This window comes from Equus caballus, chromosome 21, assembly GCF_041296265.1.
Source record: "Equus caballus isolate H_3958 breed thoroughbred chromosome 21, TB-T2T, whole genome shotgun sequence".
Lineage (NCBI taxonomy): Eukaryota > Metazoa > Chordata > Mammalia > Perissodactyla > Equidae > Equus > Equus caballus.
The window spans coordinates 30,933,190-30,956,984 of NC_091704.1; the positions used below are offsets into that span (position 1 = coordinate 30,933,190).

At 39.7% G+C, this 23,795-nt stretch overlaps 1 long non-coding RNA gene across 1 annotated transcript; it reads left to right on the top strand.

Annotated features, from left to right (window-relative positions):
- The first annotated feature begins 1,257 nt into the window (after positions 1–1,257).
- Positions 1,258–6,934, top strand: LOC138919948 (uncharacterized). Its single transcript, XR_011430543.1, has 3 exons — positions 1,258–2,214; positions 5,693–5,768; positions 6,622–6,934. It is a non-coding gene; the product is annotated as an uncharacterized lncRNA (long non-coding RNA).
- The last annotated feature ends 16,861 nt before the right edge of the window (positions 6,935–23,795 follow it).

The window sequence follows — 23,795 nt, forward strand, 5'->3', positions numbered from 1 at the left end:
GAAGATTAGTTCACATTATCAGTGGGTCTTGAGCAGGGATTTAAAAGGTTTATTTAGCCAAGTAAAGTCCTGGAAGTGTTTAGAAATAAAACTGCTAACAAAAGCATGTGTGTATGTGTGTGTGTGTGTGTGTGTGTGTGAATGTGTGCCAGGCATTGTGCTTAGAGCTTAATGTGTATTAACTCACAGCTACCCTATGAGATGGGTACCATTATTATCCTCTCTTTACGGAGGAGGAAACTGAGGCTTAGAGAGATTAGGTAGCCTGTGGGCTACTCTGAGAGCCGACCTGCATTAATAACAGTGTTTTCCAAACTACTGGTCACAATCCATTGAAGATTATAAACTCCATTTAGTTGGCGACAACTAGACTTTAGGAAAATGGAATAGAAAAAAAATCAGAGTGCATTACATATAGTAAGAGTAAGAATTGTTTCATTATCCTTTCAATTCAGTTATATACGTGCTACACGTTATCACTTGCAATATAAAATATAGTAGCCTGACATCTAACTCCATGGATTAGTTTTGCCTGTTTTTGAACTTTGTGTAAATGAAATGATGTAACATGTATTCTTTCATGTCTTTTGTGTCTGGCTTCTTTTACTCAACATTATTTTTGAGAGAACCATCAATATTGTTGTCATTTGCTCATTCTCATTATCATATTGTATACAACACATATATTGCATATTATATGACCACATGTAACTTTTTAACCAGTTTCCTGCAGATGACATTTGGGTTGTTTCCCCTTTTTACCTTTACAGATAGCACTGCTATGAAATTTCTAGCATATCTTTTGGTAGACATACATACACATCCCTATTGGGTTTGCACCTAGGAGTGGAATTGCTGGGTCTTCCGGTGCTGGGAAGTTCAGCATTAGTGGTTTTTTCAAAGTAGTTCTATCAATTTAAATGTTTTTCTTGAAGTGAATCATGGTCAAAGAGGTTTGAAAAATACTGATTTGTGACTTCTATGGGAAAATGCTTTCTTCAGGGTACAAATACAGAAATGTTTATGTATACATCTACCCTCGATCCTCTTTTCTTCCTGCTTGCACCCTCCATCTATAATCCTGAACAAGGCTGAGGAGGTGGGGTGTTGTGGGGGGAGACTGCAGTTTCTGAAACAACTTCAGAACAGAAGTGTGCACCTGTCGGGTGTGCAATAGCTGGCTGCCCAGTAACAGGTCCTGCTCTCTGTGACTCGGAGGAACCCTCCTGACACCCCTGTAACCTTCCGCCAATAGTCAACCCTTAGACATCCAGGACACTAGGGAGACCACCCGGGTCCCTAGGCCACTGCCCTGCATCCTGTCCTTTGAAGCTGACCTCATCCATTAGAGCACTTGCTCTCCCGCAGCCCTCTCCTTCCAGCGGTAAGACCAAAGGTGGTAGAGGCAACCCCAAAATCCACTTGAAAGGCTGGCCAATGAGTGAGTTTTTCATGATCTAAAAGGTTATGAAGTAAAAGAGAGACTGAGCCTGCGGCACCAGAGAGGCCTGTCGTTAGAAGGAGGGAAAAACAGAGCAAACACATATAACTCACCCTGCCCAGGGTGCTGAGAACTGGAGACCGCCTCCCTGCCTTTTTCACCCTGGCGGTGATGAGCACAGGGGACATCATTCTCTGTCTAGACAGTGTCCTGTGGCACAGGGCCGCCCTATGACAAGTCTCCTGAAGGTCCTGCTCTCACTTCCCTCCTGACGGAAACACTCAGGCTGGCCCAGCTAACCTCACTAAGTGCCCACACCCAAGAACTGCCCGTAGGGGCGGCCTCTCCCGTGTCCCCTGTGCCCCCGGCCCAGAGCCTTCTCCGGGAGCCCACAGAGAGCTGGAGAAGAAGGAGAGCATCAGGGCCACTGCGTGTGGGTGTGGAGCTTGGCCTGAGGGGACAAGTGGGGCTGCTTCTGTCAACTGGAGGGGCCCAGTCATCCCAGAGCTGGCCCTTGTTCTAACAGCCACAGAGGCTCCAAGAGGGTGGAAGGGGGCTGATTCCTCCAGTTCTCCCAGAAACTGCACACCAACCCCCTTCACTACGTTTCTGCACTCAGAGGCTGCCTCTAACCAAAGAGAGGGGCAGCTGCAGGGTTGGCACATCGCCTGCCGTAAATGAGGACATTCAGAAAGGCGGCTCAAGACAGGTAGACCCTAGCCACGTGTGGCTTCAGGCTCTTGAAACACGGCTGGTCCAAATGGAGATGTCCTGTAAGTATAAAATACACAGTGGATTTCAACGGATTAGTTAAAAAATGTAAAATATCTCACTAATAATTTTTATATTGTAACATGTTGAAATGATAATATTGGGGATACACTGAACTAAAGAAATAATATTATTAAAATTAATTTCGTCTATTTTACTTTACTTTTTTAAAAAAAATGTGGCTATACATCATTTAAAATTACATATGTGCCTCCCGTTGTATTCCTTTTGAATAATGCTGCTCGAAATCAGACCACCTGGGCTTAAGCAATTGCTCTCTCTCGGGAAGTAGCTGAACTTCTTTGTGTCTCAGTTTCCTCCTCTGTCACATAGGAACATTCATGTGCCTCCCCGATAATGTTGTTATAAATAAACATGTTCTTATACATAAGTGTTGCAAATGGTGCCTAGCACAAAATCAATGTTAGACATTACTACTCTTATCATCCCTGGTCCTCTATGAAAAAACCCCAACAACTTCAATACTTCTACCCTCCTCTCCAGGGAAACTCAGTGTAGCCAGCTTCAGTCAACATAGGTGGAATCAATCATTTGCACTCCTGAGATGCTTACAAGATTAATGATTGTATGTCTGGGAGTGTCTGTCCTTTGATACAGGTGCCATACAGAGACAGGATTCATGCTGCCCTTTATGTTGAGCTAGATCCTGACCCACACCCTTGACGAAACCAGATTGTGTCCTATTCTCCCCAACCCGGAGAATGCTGGGAAGAATTTTCCCTATGGTGACGGGCCAGTGATGCATAGCTGCTGTGGAAATATGCCCCCGTTTCTAGTGAAAGTGATTACTACCAATGTTTTTAATTTATCGGAACACTGTGATCTTAAAAAAAAAGTCATGATTAAATTTGGAAATAGATATACTTGTTAAGAAAGAAATTGGAATCCATCTGGAACCCAAGAATATTTCATCTAAATCTTGGGCTTACATATAATAGTCCGTTATGGATGTTTTTCCCCCTGAACTGTATGTAAGACCCTTGCTTTGAGCTACAATGGTGCCTGTTGTTCTCAACTCATTGAAAAACAAGTTCTGATCTTTTCCTTTTAAAGTATTCTGTTTCCAAATGCTTGTCTTGTTTAAAAAAAAAAAAAAAGGACAAAGAAAGGAGAAAAAAGCATATCCTGGTGCCATGAATTGGAGGCTGCATTTTTTTCCAGTTAATGGCACATTATTTACTTTCTAGATGTGCAAATGAGTAATGAGTCCCTCGGGGGAAAGATAGTATTGAAGAGCAAATAAATTCCATGGATGAGATCCACAGAATTTTAAAAAATGATTGTAAACTCATGCTTTCAGCTAATAATAGTAAGGGTTTTGTTGAAAGATAAGAACACTGAATTGAATTACACAACTGGGGAAAGAGAAATGCATTTCCATAATTCACTTTGAATTGCAGAGGTTTGATTTCTATGTTCTGTTGTTCTGGTTTCAAAAAAAAAAAAAAGCCTAAATTATAAGGAGAATGATTTTATAGAGAAGGCAAAGTTCTTTTCTGTGAGATTCATAAAGCCGGGGTGTTGGTTTTTTTCCTCCCACTCTGGGCATCACAAATTGCTTCTGTGATCCTGGTAAAATATCTCCAGAGACTTATTAGCAACAGGCATGGCTAATTAACACAGCCAGGGAATGAGGCGCCTTCCCTGGGTTCCTGAACCCTTTAATCCTGAGCAGGACCCACACTTCTTTGCGTGTCCCCAAGGCCATTAAGTACTTATCAGAGATCCAATTACTGTAGATCCGGCCAAAAGGCAAAGCCAGACAAGGAATATTGAATTGGACACTGTTCTTGAAAGTTTAAAAATTAGAATGGCTATGACAACTCAGGAAATGGTGTCATTTATGCAAGATTTTGAAGGAGGTAGTCAAAGGAAGACCTAAGGGAAATGAAGACAGACTTGTGGCGTGACTTAATTGGAGATGGAGGGACAATGAAGTGACCCGTTCAGGTCCATCCAACTTTACAGCTATACCACGACTGGTGGAGTGCCATTATCTTTACTGACCCTTTGGTGTCACATGAATTTAACTTCATTACCCTAGACTCAGACATTTTGTCTCTACACGATATGTAATAATGAGTTAGTACATATTACATGTGACATATAATATTAAACTGCAAATGGAAACTACAGAAGCACTATTCCTACCTGAATGGTTTTTGAAAATCAGAATGCCATTATTTCATTAAAGCATTAAAGAAATAATTTGTAGTATCTCCGTTGACAAAATAGAGAATTGTACCGTTGTTGGATTTTGTAGCTGATGAAACAAGCTACCCACAGAGACTGACATAATTTGGGGGTTGTCCCGAGGGTGCAGTCCTCACCAATCTCTGTCCTCTCCAGTACAGAGGGCAAGCTTATCAAATTTAACCTGGCCCAAAGCTGAAAGGAATAATAACTAAGCCAGATAACAAAATCAAGTTTTATTTTTTGAGAGGAGAGGGAATTACAAAACTACATTTAACAAATTTAAATGCAAAGACATTTAGAAAGCCACATTTGCAAGTTCCTGGTGAGGGCAATCTGTTTGGCACCGTTGATGTGAAAAGGACCTGAGGGCTTTGTGTTTCGGCCCAATATTCATAGAAAACATGAAGCAGCTGAATTAACAAAAGAATAAAACTCTAGTGAGGTGGCAAGATTCTAGCACACTTTGTGCTTGTTACACCCCATCTGGAGTGGGGTTTTCCTTTTTAGACACCACATTTTATGAGACACAAGGTACGATCAAAAGAAAGTGACCAGAATGATATTATATAAGGAACAGAAAGAAGCAGAGAAGAAAGGACTTTGGGGTTGGCATAAGAGTTGTCTTCAGATTTTCCAAGGGGCATCGAGTTGCAGAGATAATACTAGGATCTATCTGAGAGCGATGTGTGCTCTATAAAAGCAGAGCGTTCACAGGAAAGCAGCAGGTTCCTAACACATATCCTTTGCATGTGTGCTAGCTTTCCAGGCAGCCACATCTGCCCACCGGGGGTTGTAAGCTTCTGAAAGGTAGGGGCCTCCTCCTCTTTGGCAGCCCTGCACCCCTCATCTGCGCCCTCTGGGCTGCTTCAACGCCTGCAGAGGCTTTTACCATATTAAGCATTTTGATGCCTATACGTCTTACATTAACTATAATTTTTAGAAAAAAAATGAAATAGTTTTTAAAATAAAATAAACCTGCTTTTGAAATTATTTGGCTATGAAAACTAATTTCATTTGTAAGTAGAATATTTGGGAATCTTTGAAAAGTGAGAAAGTCTGCCTAAAAATTGCTCCCAAATGTAATGGGATTTTTAAATGTCTGCAATTAGTTAAGTTGATGTCATGTTGCTGGTTGACATTTAATTAACTGTTTATTAATTTTGTGTTTACAGGGTTGTAAGATATATATATGTATCTATATAATTTCTATATACAATATAATATAAATATATCAGGTCTAGTGTTTTCATCATCCTTTTCAAGGCTAAAGGTCCCGGGCACGGTACCCCTGATGAAAAGTGGATAAAAGATCACCGCCTGCCTCAGTGTCTGTTACATAGTAAGTTCTCAGGAGGTATTTGCCAAATCAGTTAAAATACACCAATTTATCAAATAGAAAACAAAGATTTCTAGTTCATTTCTCTGCTAAGAGCTTGAGAGGGGGCATTAACAGGAGAGTGGGATGGGAAGGGAGGGCAGCAGCTGCCCTGGAGTTTCTGGTGGATCCCTCTTGCCAAGAAAAAGTACATCCTAATCTGGTGGTTAATTGCAGGTGTGATCGTGCCCAGTGCTGCACCAGGGACATCGCATGTTAATAGCAGGAAGTGTGCTGTGATCAGAGGAGCAAACTCCCATTTATTCCAGGAGTTGAGTCACTGCTCTTCTAAAAAGGGAGGATTCTAAATATATTGAAAGGGGGAGCTAGTGCTGGATACTGGGGAGGGTGTCTTGTTGCTGGTCTTTTAGAAAAAAGGCAACAGATTAAGCAGTGGATCAAAATATAAGTGAAAGACTTGCCCACCAAGTTAAAAAGCAAAAAAGAACTGAACTAAAATAAAAATAGCTCCAACTCAGAGATCAAGAGGACCATTTTGTACAACGAAAGAATAGAAGTGGTCCGCTTACACTGCGCCAAGCCACTAGCTTGAAGTGCATCTTTGTGCTGATAGCCGAGAGTCTGAAAGGCTTCATTATGAAGAAGTTAATGCTTGACAGCGGCCGACTCCACCACAGCAAAATTGCCCGCCTTCGAAAGACAGCCTCCTATGAGTCTTGGGTTAATTACTCAAATCTCCAAATTATCCTTCAGGGAAAAAAATGAAGCATGCAGAATTAAAAGCAGATCTGTAGCTGAGATTATGAAAAGGGAGTGGGTTCCTTTCCATGTTAAAAAATGATTATTTCTATTGCAGGAACCTCAAGAGGGGAAAGGGAAAAAAAACCTGTCCATGGACCAAGCAGGCAGTAAAGGGCTGGCAGCTGTACAGCCCAAGGGGAAAACAAAATCTGCTCGTATAACTACTTACAAGGCAGTTTTCTCTAAATTTCCAAAACAAGTCACCCCAAATCAAATTGCTTGAGAAGAATGGGGGTGCTGAAATAGAAACACCCCAAGTCTTGTTGCTGAAGAATGTTTTTCACAAGGCACCATTTTCTAAAATAGCTGAATGTGCTACATCAAGCTACCTACTATCTACTGAAAATAAAATAACTACTTAAAAACAATTTCTCCCTCCATATATACACATATTTATTTCCTAACCCCACTTCCCATTTAAGGATGTAAATTTATTTTAAAGTAATTTGCTTTCGTTGCGAATCATCACCACCACCACCAAAACCTTTCATTTTCTTTTTTTCCTGCTTTTTTTCCCCATCAGAGGCTCCCAAAACTTTATAAGAGAAGTATTTCTCAAACTAAGGTAGGTCCCTGCGCATGGTCTTGAATGGGGGTAGGGGGGTGTCCATGAATTATAAGAAATTTTAAAAATTCTTAATTTGGTGTTTTCATTACGGTGATATTTTAAAATTTTATTTTTCTCAGTTAGAAAGGCACAACTTCTGCAGTGGTAATTTGCAACTGCACGGCAGTTTCATGGAAGAAGGCTTCCGTTGTTTAATTCAGTTTCTCAAATAGGGTCTATGAATTTATTCTCAGGGGTAGGAGAAAAGTTTTATTCCTTTAAAAAGACCCTTATGGTTCAAAGTTTGAGAAAGAGAGCTCCAAGGACATTAACATCTGTTTCGCCAGCAGCTGGCCCTCTGTCTCACCAATACATATCTGCTACTCCTGAGGCAGGTTATTCAGGTCACCTGCAAGGACTTCAGGTATTAGGTAAGAATTCTTTTTAAAGTCAGACCAGTAAGTGTCTCTTCAGCCCTGGGCTGAATAAACTATAGACAAATGGTAGGTCATTATGCCTGGCACAGAATATTAATGCTAATATCATATTTAGTCTTATTGTTCATCTCTTTATTCCCCAATCCTATCCTCTCTCCAGAGCAGACCTGGGTCCTCCATATTTATAGTGGCTGAGAGAATGTGGGCGGGGCACTGGGCAAGCTACAAGGTTTGCCAGATGCTAGAACAATATTGACCTCCTATCAACTTCTCCAAGCCATTTGGGGCCAACTGCTAATTAACTCATTCACAGTGTTTTTTCTTTCTTTTTTAAAAAAATTGTGATAAAATATATCTAACATAAAATTTACCATTTTAACCATTTTTTAAGTATACAGTTCAGTGGCATTAATTACATTCACATTGTTGTGCAACTATCACCACCATCAGTCTCCAGATCTTTTTTCATCTTCCCAAACTAAAACTCTATCCCCATTAAACAATAGCTCCCCATTTGCCTCTGCCTCAACCCCTGGCAACCACCATTCTACTTTCTGCCTCTGTGAATTTGACTACTCCATCACAGCCTTTTTTGAATAATGCTCTGATTCCTAGATCAAGGTGAGCCAGGAAAACTGTATGGTCTTTCCCGTGATCTTCTTTGGACAGGGGAGTTACCTAAACCCCAGTTCTTGGGTGCAGTTCCTTGACATCTGAAATGGTTCCCCACAATTGTCTCCTGAATTCTTATGTTGGCCCAACTAGGAGGACTGATTTGTTTGCAAGGCTGTGCTGCCTCTAAATGACCCACAAAGGAAGTGCACTGTACACCAACACAAAAATGGAGCTGCTTTTCCTCAAGCTTGTGGAGCAGCTATGTACAATTGTTCTGCCCTAGAAGCCCTGGTTATGTCAGGTTGCAATTTGATATGGGTGGATTAGAGATCCCAGTCTCCTTTTTTCGCAGCCTAGCTTTCAAAGGATTCCTCTGGCCCATGCAAAGCTGAGAACTGATAAGAATGGCACTACCATGATCTTTGTTTTGGAAATGGGCTACTGGATGGAGTGCTGTTTGTTAACATACAGGCTGGGATAGCAGCAGGGATGGTATGAATTTCACTTTTTCTTACTCTCTGCTGTTGATTATTGAAGGTCACCCTGTTCTATGCTAAACTCTGACTTGATGAGACTGGATGACGTAATCCACCTTCGTGATCAAGATACACTGCATGCAAACTAAGATTTAAAAGCTCATGTTACAGTTAATGAAAAATGAGGGGGCACCCTCATTTTTCTTATTCTTTTTTTCTTCTAGTTTCTAAAATTTTTCTTAAAATTTTCTTATTCTTTTTTTTTTCTCCCCAAAGCCCCAGTACATAATTGTGTATCCTAGTTTTATGTCCTTCTAGTTCTTCTATGTGGGACGCCACCCCAGCATGGCTTGACGAGCGGTGCTAGGTCTGCACCCAGGATCCAAACCAGTGAACTCCAGACCACTAAAGCAGAGCGCTCGAATTTAACCACTATGCCACCAGGCCAGCCCCAATTTTCTTTTCCTTAAGAGACTTCCAATTCTTTTTATACCACCTTATTGAATGAACACCCCTCCAAAGACCCTCTGCTTGATCTCCCCTATCTCCACATCTCTGTTTTCATTTGTTGTTGATTGACAAGGGAAGTGATACCCAGACAGTTTCGGGGGTGGGGAGGAACGGAGGAGGTAAATTGGTTGAGGGAGATACTGAACGAAAGGGAAACTGTAACGGAAGCAGAACCATGCATTTTTTTTTTTTCTTACACATTTTATAAATAATATGCCAACCCATATGGGAAGAAGAGGCATCTTATAAATAAAATGAGCCATTAGAGAGAAAAACCTTGTAGCTAAGAAATAAGATCTATTTAGTTATGTAAATCATTGCATTAACCATCAGGCATCCATGCAATATATTTTACTTAATCCCGACTTTGCTTTAAGAGCAATAGACCAGAGTCTGAGGACCTGGCTCCTAGGGTAAGCCAGGCCACCAACTTGCTTCATTACCTTGGTCAAGTCAAAGAGCCTCTTTGAGCTTCAGCTTTCCTCTGTATATAGCAGAAAAAATAACATCTGTCCCCTGTCTGCCTTGAATTCGTATTATGCCACTTCACATATAAGGATTTACAATAGTATGCTTCCATTTATTCCTTCCCATTCTTTATGCTATTATTGACATATATTTTGCTTCCTCATATTTTATAAACCCCACAATACATTTTTATTATTTTTATTTTCAAAAACAGTGTCTTCAAAATAAACTAAGAAGTGAGCAAAAAATCAGTTATATTTACACACATAATCATCACTTCTGGCACTTTTCATTCCTTTCTGTAGATCTGAGTTTTCACCTGGTATCTTTTCCCTTCAGCCTAAAGACCTTTCTTTAGTGTTATTTTTATAGTGCAGGTGTGCCATGACAAATTATCTCAGGTTTCATTTTCTGAAAATATCTTCAATTTCACCCTCATGTCTGAACAGTATGTTCACTGGATATAAGATTCCGGGTTGACAGGTTTTGTTTTATTTTTTCCTCTCAGCACTTTAAAGATATTATTTCATTGCATTCTGAATTGCATTGTTTGCCATGAGAAGTTAACTGTCAGTCATATTGATATTATCCTATGTGTAATATGTCTCTTTTTTCTGAATGCTTTGTAAATTTTTTCTTTGTCTTTGGTTTTCAGCAATTTGACTTTAATATGCCTAGATATAGTTTTCTTTGAGAGTTGTTGAGTTTCTTGGACTCCGTTTTTGGATCTGTGGGTTGATATTTTTCAAAATTTTAAAAATTTTCAGCCATTATTTTTTGAAATGTTTTTTCTGCTCAATTCTTTGTCTCCACTCCTGCTAGGACACCAATTACATGTATATTAGATCTGTTGATATTATCCAACAGGTTATTGACTTCTTTTTTCAGTTTTTTTGCTCTCGTTCATTTTTACTTTGAATTATTTCTGTTGACTAGTTTTCAAGTTTACTGATCCTTTCTTGGGCAGTGTCCCATTTAGTGTTAATTTCATCCAGTGATCTTTACTTTTTAGAGATTATAGTTTTTTGTCTCTAGAATTCCATTTGGTTCTTTTTTAGATTTTTATTTCTATTTCTAGAGTTTCTACCTCTTTACCCAACATAATCACCTTTCTCAGTAAATGATTTAATGTTTATAATAGTTGTTTTAAAGTCATTATCTGCTTATTCCAGTAACTGTGTCATCTAGAAATCTATTTCTAATGATGGTTTTTTTCTTAAATATGGTTTATATTCTTTGGCTTCTTGGATGTAATGTAATTTTTAAAATTTATTTTTGGATATTGTATATGAATGAACAGTGGATACCAAAGTATAAACTTTGTTTGCTTTTATTTCCCAAAGACTGTAAGACGTTCCTTTCTGTGGTGGTAACCACGGGGAGGAGTTGATAATTCAGATTTCTTCTTGTGTTGGGCTGGGCCTGGGTTGGGTCACAGCTTTAACTATATAGAGTACACCTGTGTTCAGCCCAACCTCCGCCATCCCATCTCCCATCTGCTATTTAACCTTGTCAGTAGTGGAGCTGGGTGAGAATTGGCTGAAGTTTCAGATGTTTCTAGTTTACCTTTGGATTAAATTTAGGCAGCGCTCCAGAATGTGCAGAGTTATACAAGTTCTCTCTGCTCACCATTCATTCCCCCAACTGCTATTTTCCTCAGCAAACTTCAAGGGGTGGGGCATTATCAGGAGGAGAATTGTTGGTCCAAGTGCTCTGTCCTTGCTCCTCCAGACTCCAGTCCTTCTAGCCAGACCACATTGTTCTGCAGAGCTTAGCCAATTTCCCTCCATCCCTGAAAAGTCTCTCCATCTGTACCCAGTTTCTGCCTGTACCCGTACCAGGTGCGTACCCGAGGTATGGAAGCTGTCATAGCTCCTTGCTCACTTATAAAAAGCTTATTTCTCTTGGAATTAAGCTCATCAAGGCTTGATTGGATCCATCCATCTTCCCGTGCTCTATAGAAAAGTATAATTTTTGTTTTATCTGGGGTTTTTTGTTGTTAATAAAGGAGTGACAGTCTTTAGCATCCTTCTACATCCTGACCAGAAGCAGAAGTCTCAAAGGAAGAGGATTGTTACGTAAACACAATGCTCTGGACTGGCGCATCACTGTGTGACCCCGGTGTCTGAGAGGTACTCATTTGGGAAGACTGTCTACTCTCAGTAGGGAGCTATTTTATTTGTGTAGAGATTGGAATATTACCTCAAGCTTTCTCCTGTCTGGTTTGCATCTCTGGCCAAAGCTACCCCTTGTATCTTTCCATGTTTTCCCTTCATCTAGCCAGTCTCTGATTTTTAAAGCAAGATGATTTGTAGTAAGTATGTAGGTTTATCTAACTGTAAAAGCCCAGGGGAAATCTGCAGAGCTGTGTTTCTGCTCTATCAGAAACAGATGCTTATTGCTGTGGTGGAAAAACAGGTTGAATGTCTGCTTCTCAAAAATACTGTACTCTGAGCCTGAAGTCGCCCTTAGGACATCTCACAAAACCTTTCGAGGCCTCAGTCTCCTGGTTTCTAATATGAGGTTTGCACTAAATGATCTCTAAAGATCTTCCGGGTCTAAATCTGAGATACAGGCAGCTCTAGATCCTCTTAAGAGTTTCAAATGACTGAGTCAATAAAATTGACCAAAGCAGTGCATGCTGTTGCTCTTTAAGTCGCCCTACTTCTGATTTGGCTGGACCTGTGGCTAGAACTGGCCTGACCTGGTCTTAGACTGGTGAGTGGTCCCATCCTTCTATTACCTCTTTTTTCCTCTAGCCCTGGGGATACAGAATAGGACGCAGTCTCTAAGTCCTGTCAAAAAAAGTTTTGCCAGACCAGAGTCAAATCACCAGATATCAATTATTCTCTTCTGGTTTGAACCTCCTTATACCAGAAAAAATCAACCGAAAAATTCTAGCATCCCTTGAAGATTTAAAAATACCATTTTTGTTCAAATAAGCAGAATACGTTTTTTAACATCATAGTAATAACACTATAGTACCCCCGAGATATGGTACAAAAACTTAGGTAAATTCCTGAGTGATAGTTCATAAGAGGCACTTCAGGAAAGCCAGGGAATAAGAGCTGCACCCTTAATATTTCAAGGAATTCGTCACTGTTGCCAACTGCTATGCTTTCCCACACACTTCTCTTTCTCCCGTGAATCCTCAGTTCTGCTGGGACCTTATGAAGCTCTTAATAATCAAATAACAATAACTCTTTCTAGGTACTTTATGAACCCTAGATTTTAAAAAGCATATGTGCACACCTTATCTCACAGACTCATGAAAGTCTTTTGATGATAGGATACTGGAACTGGCCATGGATCTGGTCCAAAGTGACATCACTCATGGAATTCAATCGAGTCAGCAAAATTAAGGTTCTGATTTGTGCTGGAGCGAGTGTGAATGACTGACACAAGCTGTCAGTTAAAATTTGACTGTGGCATGATTCGTTGCAGAACATGAGATTATTAGAGATATTCTGAATAAAGAAAAGTCTTCCAAGGTGAGATATCTTTGGAAAATGATCCTCCACTCTTGAAGAATCACAATGGACACTATTTGTTAATATTTGTTAATGGCTCTTCAATAAAGAAAATTATTTACATTTTTGTTCAGTCCAACTATTCCCAAAATTGTTTGATTATAAAAATTTTTGTCCTACTTTAGAAGCACTGGAATCCCCTGAGGTTAAATTAACCTGACAAACCCTGAGTCAGAACCATATGTGGAAGTGCTGCCAAGTGTGTTCTTACGGGATTCTATCTCACGTGTGAAGGCATCTTCATTCAAGCACAGGGGTAGACATGGAATAGCAGAGTGGCTCTGTCAGATGGATAGATGGTCAAGAGACGCTGTGGCCCCTAAAGCTTACCCCTCTCTCTCTCTTCCACAGTTAACCTTGCAGACGTAATCTTAGGGCTACATTTTTCACAGATGTATGAATTGACAAAGCCAAGATAAATAACACTCTAAACGTAAATGAAAAAACTCGCCTACTGCTGCTCTGTGCCTAATGCAAAAGTTCTACACTTCATCACTTTTGTAAGTAGCTATTCCTACCTGGGCTTCCCAGGGGAATAAGAAACCATTTTGTTAACTGTTGTGCTCTATAACTCAGGAGATATAATTTATGAGCTGTTCCAGAGGCCAAAAACAGAATTGTCTCCAGCAGAAGATACAGTGCTTTAAGAGCAGTGAAATTCCCTCTCTGTAGCAAAAGGAAAAAGCAGATATTAAGAGTCTCAGAATCTATTAACAAAATATATTAAGTGCACATGTACTGAGGTGATAGCTAATGTGAAAGTTGGCCTAAGTTGCCTATTGATGTTTTAATGTTTGGACTAGTTTGCTTCTTTCCCATGTCACTCTCCCACAGTTAACCTTGACTCTGTTGTTGACCTAACCTGAGCCTCGCATACTTTCTGCTACGTCAGGAAAAGGTTAGGAATTTATAAAGCAAAGTAAACAAACCTCCAAGATTGGTGACTGTAATAGTTACTTTCCTGTTGGGAATTCTGATTCTAAAACAAACCAGGAGATCGGGCTTGTATATGGCAGGCGTCTTGTAAGTCCACAGCACAGTTTATGCACAAGGCCCTGAAGGGGAAAATTGGCAGGAATGGGACCCGTTCGCAGTATTCAAATGGCCAGTCTGTCCCCGACCCACACATTTCTGGACACATATCTTGAAATGAATTAAACATACATTGACAGGATATTAAATTGCTTAGATACAAGCAAATTAGAGAGAAATGAGAAAAGAGAAGCATGGAGAACATATCTGTAAACACAGTTCTAAACAGTACAAATGACCTTTTTGATCTCTGATAGGTAATGATTTATTGGAAATATTAATACAGCCCAGGGATTATTGTAAAAGTAGAGAACTTATATTGACTATCAGAATGAATCTATGTATTTAGTCCCATGAGTGGAGAATGGCTATTTTTGTTTCAACAAAGACAAAAGCAATTAAACTTTGCATCTTTGCAAACGTAGATTAGTATTTGAGTACCTGGGTTAGCGTGAGTACTGAGCAAGCTGATGAGAGATTTTCAGGGCGAAATTCATGGGTCTGTTGGGATTGTCTATTTCGATGACAGGCATCCCTTTGTTTTATTTGTACTAGCTATTCTCAATATGTAGGAAGGCCAAAAAATGCTGGATGATTAGTTACCAGGCCTTAAGTAAAACTAGTTGAAGTAAACAGTGTAATTCTGCCAGAAAGTATTTCTTCTTCTACAAAAGTACCTCTTCCCATGTTCTGGCTGATGTGTTTAATTCTACAATTAGAAATATGTTACCTTGGGTTAAGACATCAGTCTCTATTAAAGAGTAAACAGGAGAGCTATTGCAGTGCATTAAATCATTTCTGACAACTGGAAAATAGGTCAATGTGTTGCAGTAAACTCTTCAGTTATTGAAACTCAGGGAGAATGAATTTGCCAGATCCTTTCCTGCAATCAGCCTTTGCCAGGGGACAGTAGAGTGATCTTTAGAGCAGTGAATGCTGAGGAACTCCCAGCAAGGGGAGGTGAGAACACCCAAGACCATCTTTCCTGTTTTTATTTTTCCAACGGGGCTTATTATAAATACTCTTTTCCTCCCATTTTAAGAGTTGACTCTAAAGAGTCTCTGTGGTTGTGTTTACATTTTTAGAACCATCATATTCTCAAATCTTCTCAAATAGCAGCACTATGCTCACCTAAGAAACTCCTGAGATTGCCTTAGCATCATTCAGCCCAAGGTTTCTGTACTCCTGGATACCGCCATTCATTCAACAAATACCTGAGGATGCTAAGACACTTCCGTAGTCCTCCTGCCTGGAGTGGGAAGACAAACTTGTTAGCAATGCATTGCTGTGTTTATGACCTCAATACCTAGTCCTCTCTGAAATCACCATATATGGCTCTTTAAATGTTTGTCTTTTTTTTCCTTCCTCTTATTCTCCCCAAAGCCCTCCAGTACATAGCTGTATATTCTAGTTGTAGGTCCTTCTAATTCTGCTACATGGGACGCCACCTCAGCATGGCCTGATGAGTGGTGCTAGGTCCACACCCAGGATCCAAACCCGTGGAACCCAGGGCCACTGAAGTGGAATGCACAAATTTAACCTCTTGGCCATGGGGCCGACCCCTCTTTAAATGTTTTATTTGTTTTGTTTGGAAAGTGCAACCTTTTAAGTTAGACTATTTGCAGCTTAAAGAAAAATTCAAAGGTTTTCCTAGGATCCATTGGGCTTTCTTGTTGACCATCAAATCAACAATAAGCAAATAAACATGATTCTAAGAAATTTATTTTGAGATTTGATTACATACAGACTTACATATAAATTCAACTTCACGATGAGTTGACCCATGTGCATTGTCTGTGAAAAAGTTTTGCAAAGACCAGAAGAATTTTCTTGCCTAGTGACTGGACTCAGCTCCCTCTGGGAGGAAGCCACAGCCTTGCATTCTTCAGGTGTGGTGCCAGGTGGGCTGGACACTGAGGACTCCCAGGAGTCCTCTTGCTAAATGTCCTGGTTTAGAACTCATTTGGCAAATGTGGTTCCCATTTATGGAAATAATTCACAACTATGCTGTATTTTTTATTTTTGCAAATATCAAAAAGCACAGCCTGAGAAGGAAGAGTAAATTTGAAGCCTGCTTGATTGATGAAAAAACTCGGGCTCAGGTATTACATAACCAGAACTATCCACTGGGCCCAGAGCTAAAATCACAGCTTTAATGGAAACTAACATCAGCAGGACCTAGAGCCACACAGTTTCCCACCCAGACTTTTGGTTCACGTCCAACAAAGAGGGCTTCATCCGTGAAGGTTGCAGGCTGATGAATTCAAGTAAGGGTGAGAAACCTTACGGCTAAGTGTACCTACCTGGTAAATAGTGGACTGCCTCAATGACTTTTGGAAATTGATCTTGTGTTATTGTAATACCCTAAAGAATTAGAAGTCACCTAGTTAAGGGTGATCTTGAGAAGACTTGGGCATTTTAAAAATTGTGTCATGAGATAGAATTCTTTTTAACTTTATTTGTAAAATTAGCTATATTTACCTAAGTAGGTATATACCTAAATTTGTACAATTTTATTCTTCCTTTGATCATCAAGACAACATATTTTAATTGTCCTTTGGACTGGAATGATTTGGGGAGAAATTTTTCCAACATGGATGATCTTTTAAGCCAATGTTTGCCTGCTGCTTTTTCAACTTCCATTAGGTTCAATTTGTAATCTCAACTGTAAATTGGTCCTATTGCTATTCAGAATGTCTTTATGTCAGAAGCAGACTAAAGTGCCAGGCTGATTTGAGGGAAAAATAGTTTTATCCCTGAGGCAAAACTTGTAACATTCTCCGTGTCTTCTTCCCAGCCTGAATCATTCGTTTACTGCAATATATTGAGTACCTAACAATTACTTCCTGGAAATTTATGCTTTTCTTAACATATAAAGGTGACGAACAGTTATTAGTCCATCATCAAGATTAAAATGTTTTTTCTTCTAGCCTCAACGGTAGCACCTAGTACTATTTTCAAGATTGCTGCCTAGGAAGGCAGCGTTTGAAGCCACGAAAGAGAGAAACTGAGTGATCCATACAACCACCAAACCCATGACCTTTCACTCATCGTGGTCTGGCCAAATGAATTTTCTTGGAAAAAACACAAGCCTTTTATACAGTGCCTTTAACTGTGGTTTATTGGTAGAGATTAAATTATGGAACCACTAGCTATATCACCAAATTTAGTCAAAGCACTTACAGTGAACTCTCTCTGATTCAGTAGTACTGAATTCCATTTTATTTTTTCCAATTAAAAAAAAAAATGTCTCAAGCATGACTAGAAAAGGAGAGAGGGGGAAACCAACCACTGGATCTTTCTAATATCTGGACAAACCTCAAAGGACTTTTCAGATTATAAAATATATGTATAGCTGGCTTGATTTCTGTGTAAGTAGGTGTGTATATACTTTAAAGCCTGAGGACTTGGAGCTGGAGATGACAGAAAAGAAAGCATTTGTTCCAGGGGTGGACAGCAGGCTCTCTTTGTTTGTCCTGTGTGGTCCAGTTCCTGGCATTTCCCTTGACTGTGACAAATTCCAGTGGCTCAGACTTCGATTAGGCTTCTGAGCTTTTACGGTTCGTGTGTTGAAAAGTCTGTTTCTCTTGCCGTTTTCCTTCACTCTGGTTCTAATTCCTATGTTGCAGTCTGACAGTACAGCAGGAAGAGTAAAAAGAATTACACTTTTGAAGCTCTGTTGCCTAACTAGGCTTTGCACAAACTGGGTTGGTGACATGTTCTCTAGACACCACCCAAAACACAGGATGGTCTCGTCATGAATGGCTACTTGCAGAGATGGGTTTGCCTAGTTTTAGCCAAAAGATGCATGGAGGTTTCTATGTAGCTTATTTTTTTTATTTGGGTAAATTTCATATACATAAAATTCACCATTTTAACCATCTGAAAGTGTTCAATTCAGTGGCTTTTAGTACATTCACAACATTGTGCAACCCTCACCACTATCTAGTTCCAGAACATTTTCATCACTCCATAGGGAAACCCCAAGTCCCTTAAGCAGTTACTTCCCATTCTCCATTTACCCCAGCCCCTGGCACTACTAATCTGCTTTCTCTCTCTATGGACTGGCCTATTCTAGATATTTCATACAGATGGAATCATACAATATGTGTCTTCTTTCACTTAGCATAATGTTTGCAAGTGCGTCCATGTTGTAGCATGCGTCGGTACTTCATTCCTTTTTATGGAAGTATAATATTTTATTGTATGGATATACTACGTTGTGTTTATTCATTCATCAGTTGATTGACACGGGCTGTTTAGACCTTTTGGCTACTGTGAATAGTGCTGCTGTGAACATTCATGTACAAGTTTTTGTTTGAGCATCTCTTTTCAATTCTTTTGTGTGTATACCTAGGAGTGGAATTGCTGTGTCATATGGTAATTCTATGCTAACTTTCTGAGGAACCTCCAAACTGTTTTCCACAACAGCTGCACTGTTTTACATTCCTACCAGCAACATATGAGGGTTCCAATTTCTTCACATGCTCGCCAACACTTTGTTAATTTCAATATTTTCAATTATAGCCATCCTAGTGGATATAAAGTGATATCTTATTCTGCTTTTGACTTGCATTTCCCTAATGATTAACAATGCTAAATATTTTTTTCATGTGTTTATTGACCATTTGTATACCTTCTTTGGAGAAATGTCTATTCAAGTCCTTCTGTGTGTTTTTTAACTGTTTTTGTTGTTGAGTGGTAAGAATTCTTTATATATTCCAGATATTAGACTCTTATCAGCTATATAATTTGCAAATATTTTCTCCCATTCTGTGGGCTGTCTTTTCACTTTTTTGATAGCATCCTTTGATGCTTCTGTGTGACTGTTACAGAGCTGACCCTATGTGAAATTTGAAGTAGTCTGTAGTCAGTCTCTCTCCCCACTTCATGCCTTTGCCCCTTTTCACTTTTCTTTACTCATTTCCAATTGCTTCATTTCTCTTATACTAGACTCTCCAAGGACCAGAAAAAAAATGCTTTCTGGTAAATTCATTCATACTGGGGTTTAAATGACTGATAAGATCTAATGACTTACACTCCCACCAAAGGTATCGGCGTCTCAGCAGGCAAAAAGAAAGCAAAGGAATTCACTAAATCTCAGGCATTGATGAGCACAGTGGGCTGGGATCTCGAGATGCCTTTCTGTTGCTCCTGAGATCACACTAAGTTAACACCTCCAATTCTACTTAAAACAAAGATTCTAGTCTAAGATTTTACAAAAGCCAGTGATGCCCCCTGTGAAACTTTCTACTAAGCCTCTGGGGCCCTTGTGGGCAGCCACTGTGCCAAAACATTAATAATTAAATCTCAGTGTATTCTGTTCTTAAAGAGTCTGTGTTTCAGATGCTTTTGGAAAATGGACCATTTCCTTGAAACTCACCTCTGGGACCCTAAGATCACCTCTGAGCTCTCTTCCTTGTATGTCTTCATGAACTCCTCTGAACATGATCACATTTTCTTTTTCAATATTCCTGAACCAGGTTGTCTTGGGATTGAAACGAATACATAGCCTCTTAGCCTGCCATGCCTGCATGGGCACCCATTTGGGTCTTCTCCATCATTCCCTGGACATGATTCTTCATTTTAGCATCACAGAGGCTGCTGACAGCTCTAATGATTATGCTTGAAGACAAAACCTAAATTACCCTAATCAGCCCGCACTGAGGCTGGCAGGTATGCAGTGCTGTCACAGCTAGTTGGTGATATACAATCTGCCATGAACAGAGCTCTTTTTCAGCTGCTCTGGCAGGGCCACCTGCCGTCTGTGCCCCACTTCCTGCCAGGAAGCTCTGTGACCTTCAGCCGCCAAAGCCAAGTGATTAGAAAACTGGTAGCATTCGTGCCAGGAGCTTGGTCTCTGGGGGTTTTGTTTGCCGCCGGCAGAGAATCAGGAAGCTCCAGAAAAGAACCACAGAGAAGTGTTCTTAGCCGAGAGACAAGGAAGGGATTCTGCCTGCATGAAGGTAGGAAAAGAAGCTCAGAGTGAATCTTTCCCTTCCCAAACCTGCATGAGTAGGATTTGGCCAAGTTTCTCAAAATAAACAAGCACCTTTGAGGTGCTCACCCACTCAGCAGTGAGAGAGGGGACAGAAGTATCCAACATGATAAATCTAAATGTTAAAAACCAGACTAGCTTAGCAATGAATAATTGGAGATTGGAATTTTTAAAAATACTATTCAAAAAATATGAAATAATAGGGATGTCTGACAAAAGATGTGGAAGACCTGTGCAATAAAAACTGCAAGACATCACTGAGAGAAAATAAAGAAGATGAAAATAAATGGAGAGATACATCATGCTTCAGATGAGTCAATATAGTTGAGATGACAGTTCTCCCTAAAATGATTTATAGATTCGATGCAATCCTAATCAAAATCCCAGTGGACTTTTTTGTAGAAGTTGACGATTTGATTCTGAAAGTCATATGGAAGTGTAAAGGACCTAGAATAACCCAAACAACTTTGAAAAAGAACAAAGTTGGAGGACCAATGCTACCTGATTTCAAGACTCACAAGGCTAGAGTATGAAGACATTGCGGCAGTGCTGTGAAGACAGACCAGTAGAACAGAATGGAGTCCAGAAATAGACCCACGCGCAAAGGGACAACTGACTTCTGACAAAGACACACAGACAATTCAGTGGAGAAGGGGTAGTTTTTTCAACAAAAAAGTGCTGGAATAATTGGATATCCACATGCAAAAATATGAACTTTGATCCACATTTTGCACAATATATAAAAGTTAATGTAAGTGGATTATCAACTTAAAGGTAAAACCTACAAGTACAAAATTTCTAGAAGAAAACACAGGAAAAATCTTTGTAACTTTGGATTAGGCAAAGATTTCTTGAATGTGACACCAAGGATATCAATAGAAGAAAACATCGGTAACTTGAACTTCATACATTTAAAACTTGTGCTCTTTAAAGACACCATTAAGAAAATGAATAGGGGGCCGGCCCCATGATCGAGTGGTTAAGTTTGCGCCCTCCGCTTCAGTGGCCCGGGGTTTCGCCGGTTCGAATCCTGGGCGCTGACATGGTACCACTCATCAAGCCACGCTGAGGCGGCATCCCACATGCCACAACTAGAAGGACCCACAACTAAAAATACACAACTATGTACCAGGGGGCTTTGGGGAGAAAAATGAAAAATAAAATCTTTAAAAAAAAATGAATAGATAAGCCACAAACTGGGAGAAAATATTTGAAATCATATCAGATATCATGTATCTAGTAAAGGATTTATATCAAAAATATATAAAAACTCTCAAACAGAATAATAAGAAAATAAGCAACACAATTTCAAAAATGCACAGAAGATTTGAATAGATGATGAAGTCCAAAACATTTAAAAAGAAACCTATTATCATAGTGTTAAGAAAAAGCACACCCACACTCAGCGCTGTAGTCCCTTTGTCTAGAACAGCAGCAGCAGGAGCAGTAACAACAAGCAGCTCTGACTTTGGGAGAGTTTCCACCCAATCCGTTGTTTCACCTGAAGGTCCTCAACCTTCCCAATGAAGATAGCAATAAGCACATGGAAAATGCTCGACATCATTAGTCATTAGCAAAGCGCAAATTAAAACCACAATGAGATACCACTGCATGCCAATAAAAGTAGCTAAAATTAATAAGACTGGCCATACCAAGTGTTGATGAGGATGTGAAAGAACTCAAACTTTCATGCACTACTGTTTAGAATGTAGCTTAGTATAACCACTTCAGGAAACAGTTTGGCAGTTTCTTAAAAAGCTAAACAAGGAAACGGCCCTGTGGCCAAGTGGTTAGGTTTGCACACTCTGCTTTGGTGGCCTAGGATTTTGCCGGTTTGGATCCTGGGCACGGACATGGCACGACTCATCAAGCCATGCTGAGGCAGATTCCCACATAGCACAACCGGAAGGACCTACAACTAGAATATACAACTATGTACTGGGGGGCTTTGGGGAGGAGAAGAAGAAGAAAAAAAAGAGAAGATTGGCAGTAGATGTTAGCTCAGGTGCCAATCTTTAAGGAAAAAAAATGCTAAACAAATACTAAGAGATATTTGCACACCTGTGTTCATAGCAGCATTATTCATGATAGCCAAAAGGTGGAAGCAACCCAAATTTCCATGGACAGATCAATGCATAAACAAAGTGTGGTGTATACATACAATGGAATATTATTCAACCTTAAAAGGGAAGGAAATCTTGTCACATGCTACAACATGAATGAAAACTGAGGACATTGTGCTAAGTAAAATAACCCAGTCGCAAAAAGAGAAATACTTTATGATTTCGCTTGTATGAGGTATCTAAAGTAGTCAAATTCGTAGAAACAAAAAGTAGAATGGTAGTTACCAGAGGTTGGGGGGAGGGGGAAAAAGGAATTATTGGTTAATAGATATAGACTTTCAGATTTGCAAGATGAAAAAGTTCTGGAGATCTGTTTCACAATAATGTGAATATTCTTAATACTATTGAACTGTACACTTAAAAATAGTTAAGATGGTAAATTTTATGTTATATTTTATGTACCACAATAAGAAAATGAAAAAAAAATTAAACGTATACTTATTACATGATAAAACCATTCCACTCCTAGGGATTTACTCGTGAGAAATGAGAGCACATGTCCATACAAAGACCTGTATACAAATGTTCATAGCAGCCTTATTTGTAATAGCCAGAAACCAGAAACAACCCAAATATCCATGAACAGATGGATGGATAAACAAATTGCTTATAAATGTAAGGGTTATTTCTGGACTCTCAATTCTGTTCCACTGATTTATAAGTCTATCCTTATGCCAGTCCCACACTGTTTTGATTCCTGTATCTCTGTAGTAAGTTTTGAAATCGCAAAGTATGAGTCCTCCAACTTTGTTCTTCTTTTTCAAGATTGCTACTTATTCTGGGATTTCATTCCGTCCATGTAGCAATAAATCATCAAAGACAGAAATCCAACAGTCTCTCCCAGAAACCTCTCCAAATAATAAACATGTCCTTTCACATTTGATCATTTGGCTAATACAAGCCATTGTCTTTTCACTGTGTCCCTAAACTCTGGTTAATCTCCTTCACTGACTTAAAGGACTTTCCTAAATTGACTTTTAGCTTTCTTGTTTGACATGATTTATCTCAGTTACTTTCATATTTCATTAAAAACCAAGCCTTATACTTTTAGTCACTTTTAGGTTTCCCTTGGAATCTGCCGCAATAGATCAGAAAAGAAAATGTTAATATATGGCTCTGAAGCCCACTGCCAGTGTTTCTTCTTCGTTGCTGTGTTGCCTTGATTTGAGACCTTTGAAGATAAGGACAATGTGGGAAGAGCTATTGCAAATCCAGCTCAGATTCTGTTATGTTACTCAAGAGCATCCTGAGAATGCCAAACCTATGTGTGGTAATGCTGGCCTTGCACAGGCTTACTGTGTCTCCCTGGGGAAGCTTCTTGACAACTTTGAGACTTGAAAATACTTGGGCTGCAAAGGGGAATGGTGAGACAAGTAGACCTGGACTTGTGGAGACATTCTCTTAATGAAGCCTTTGACCTTCACTCACCCATAAAACCCCAGGGTCCTTTGTCTGTCCTGTGCTGGCAGAGGCCCCAAGACATAGCAGTGTGC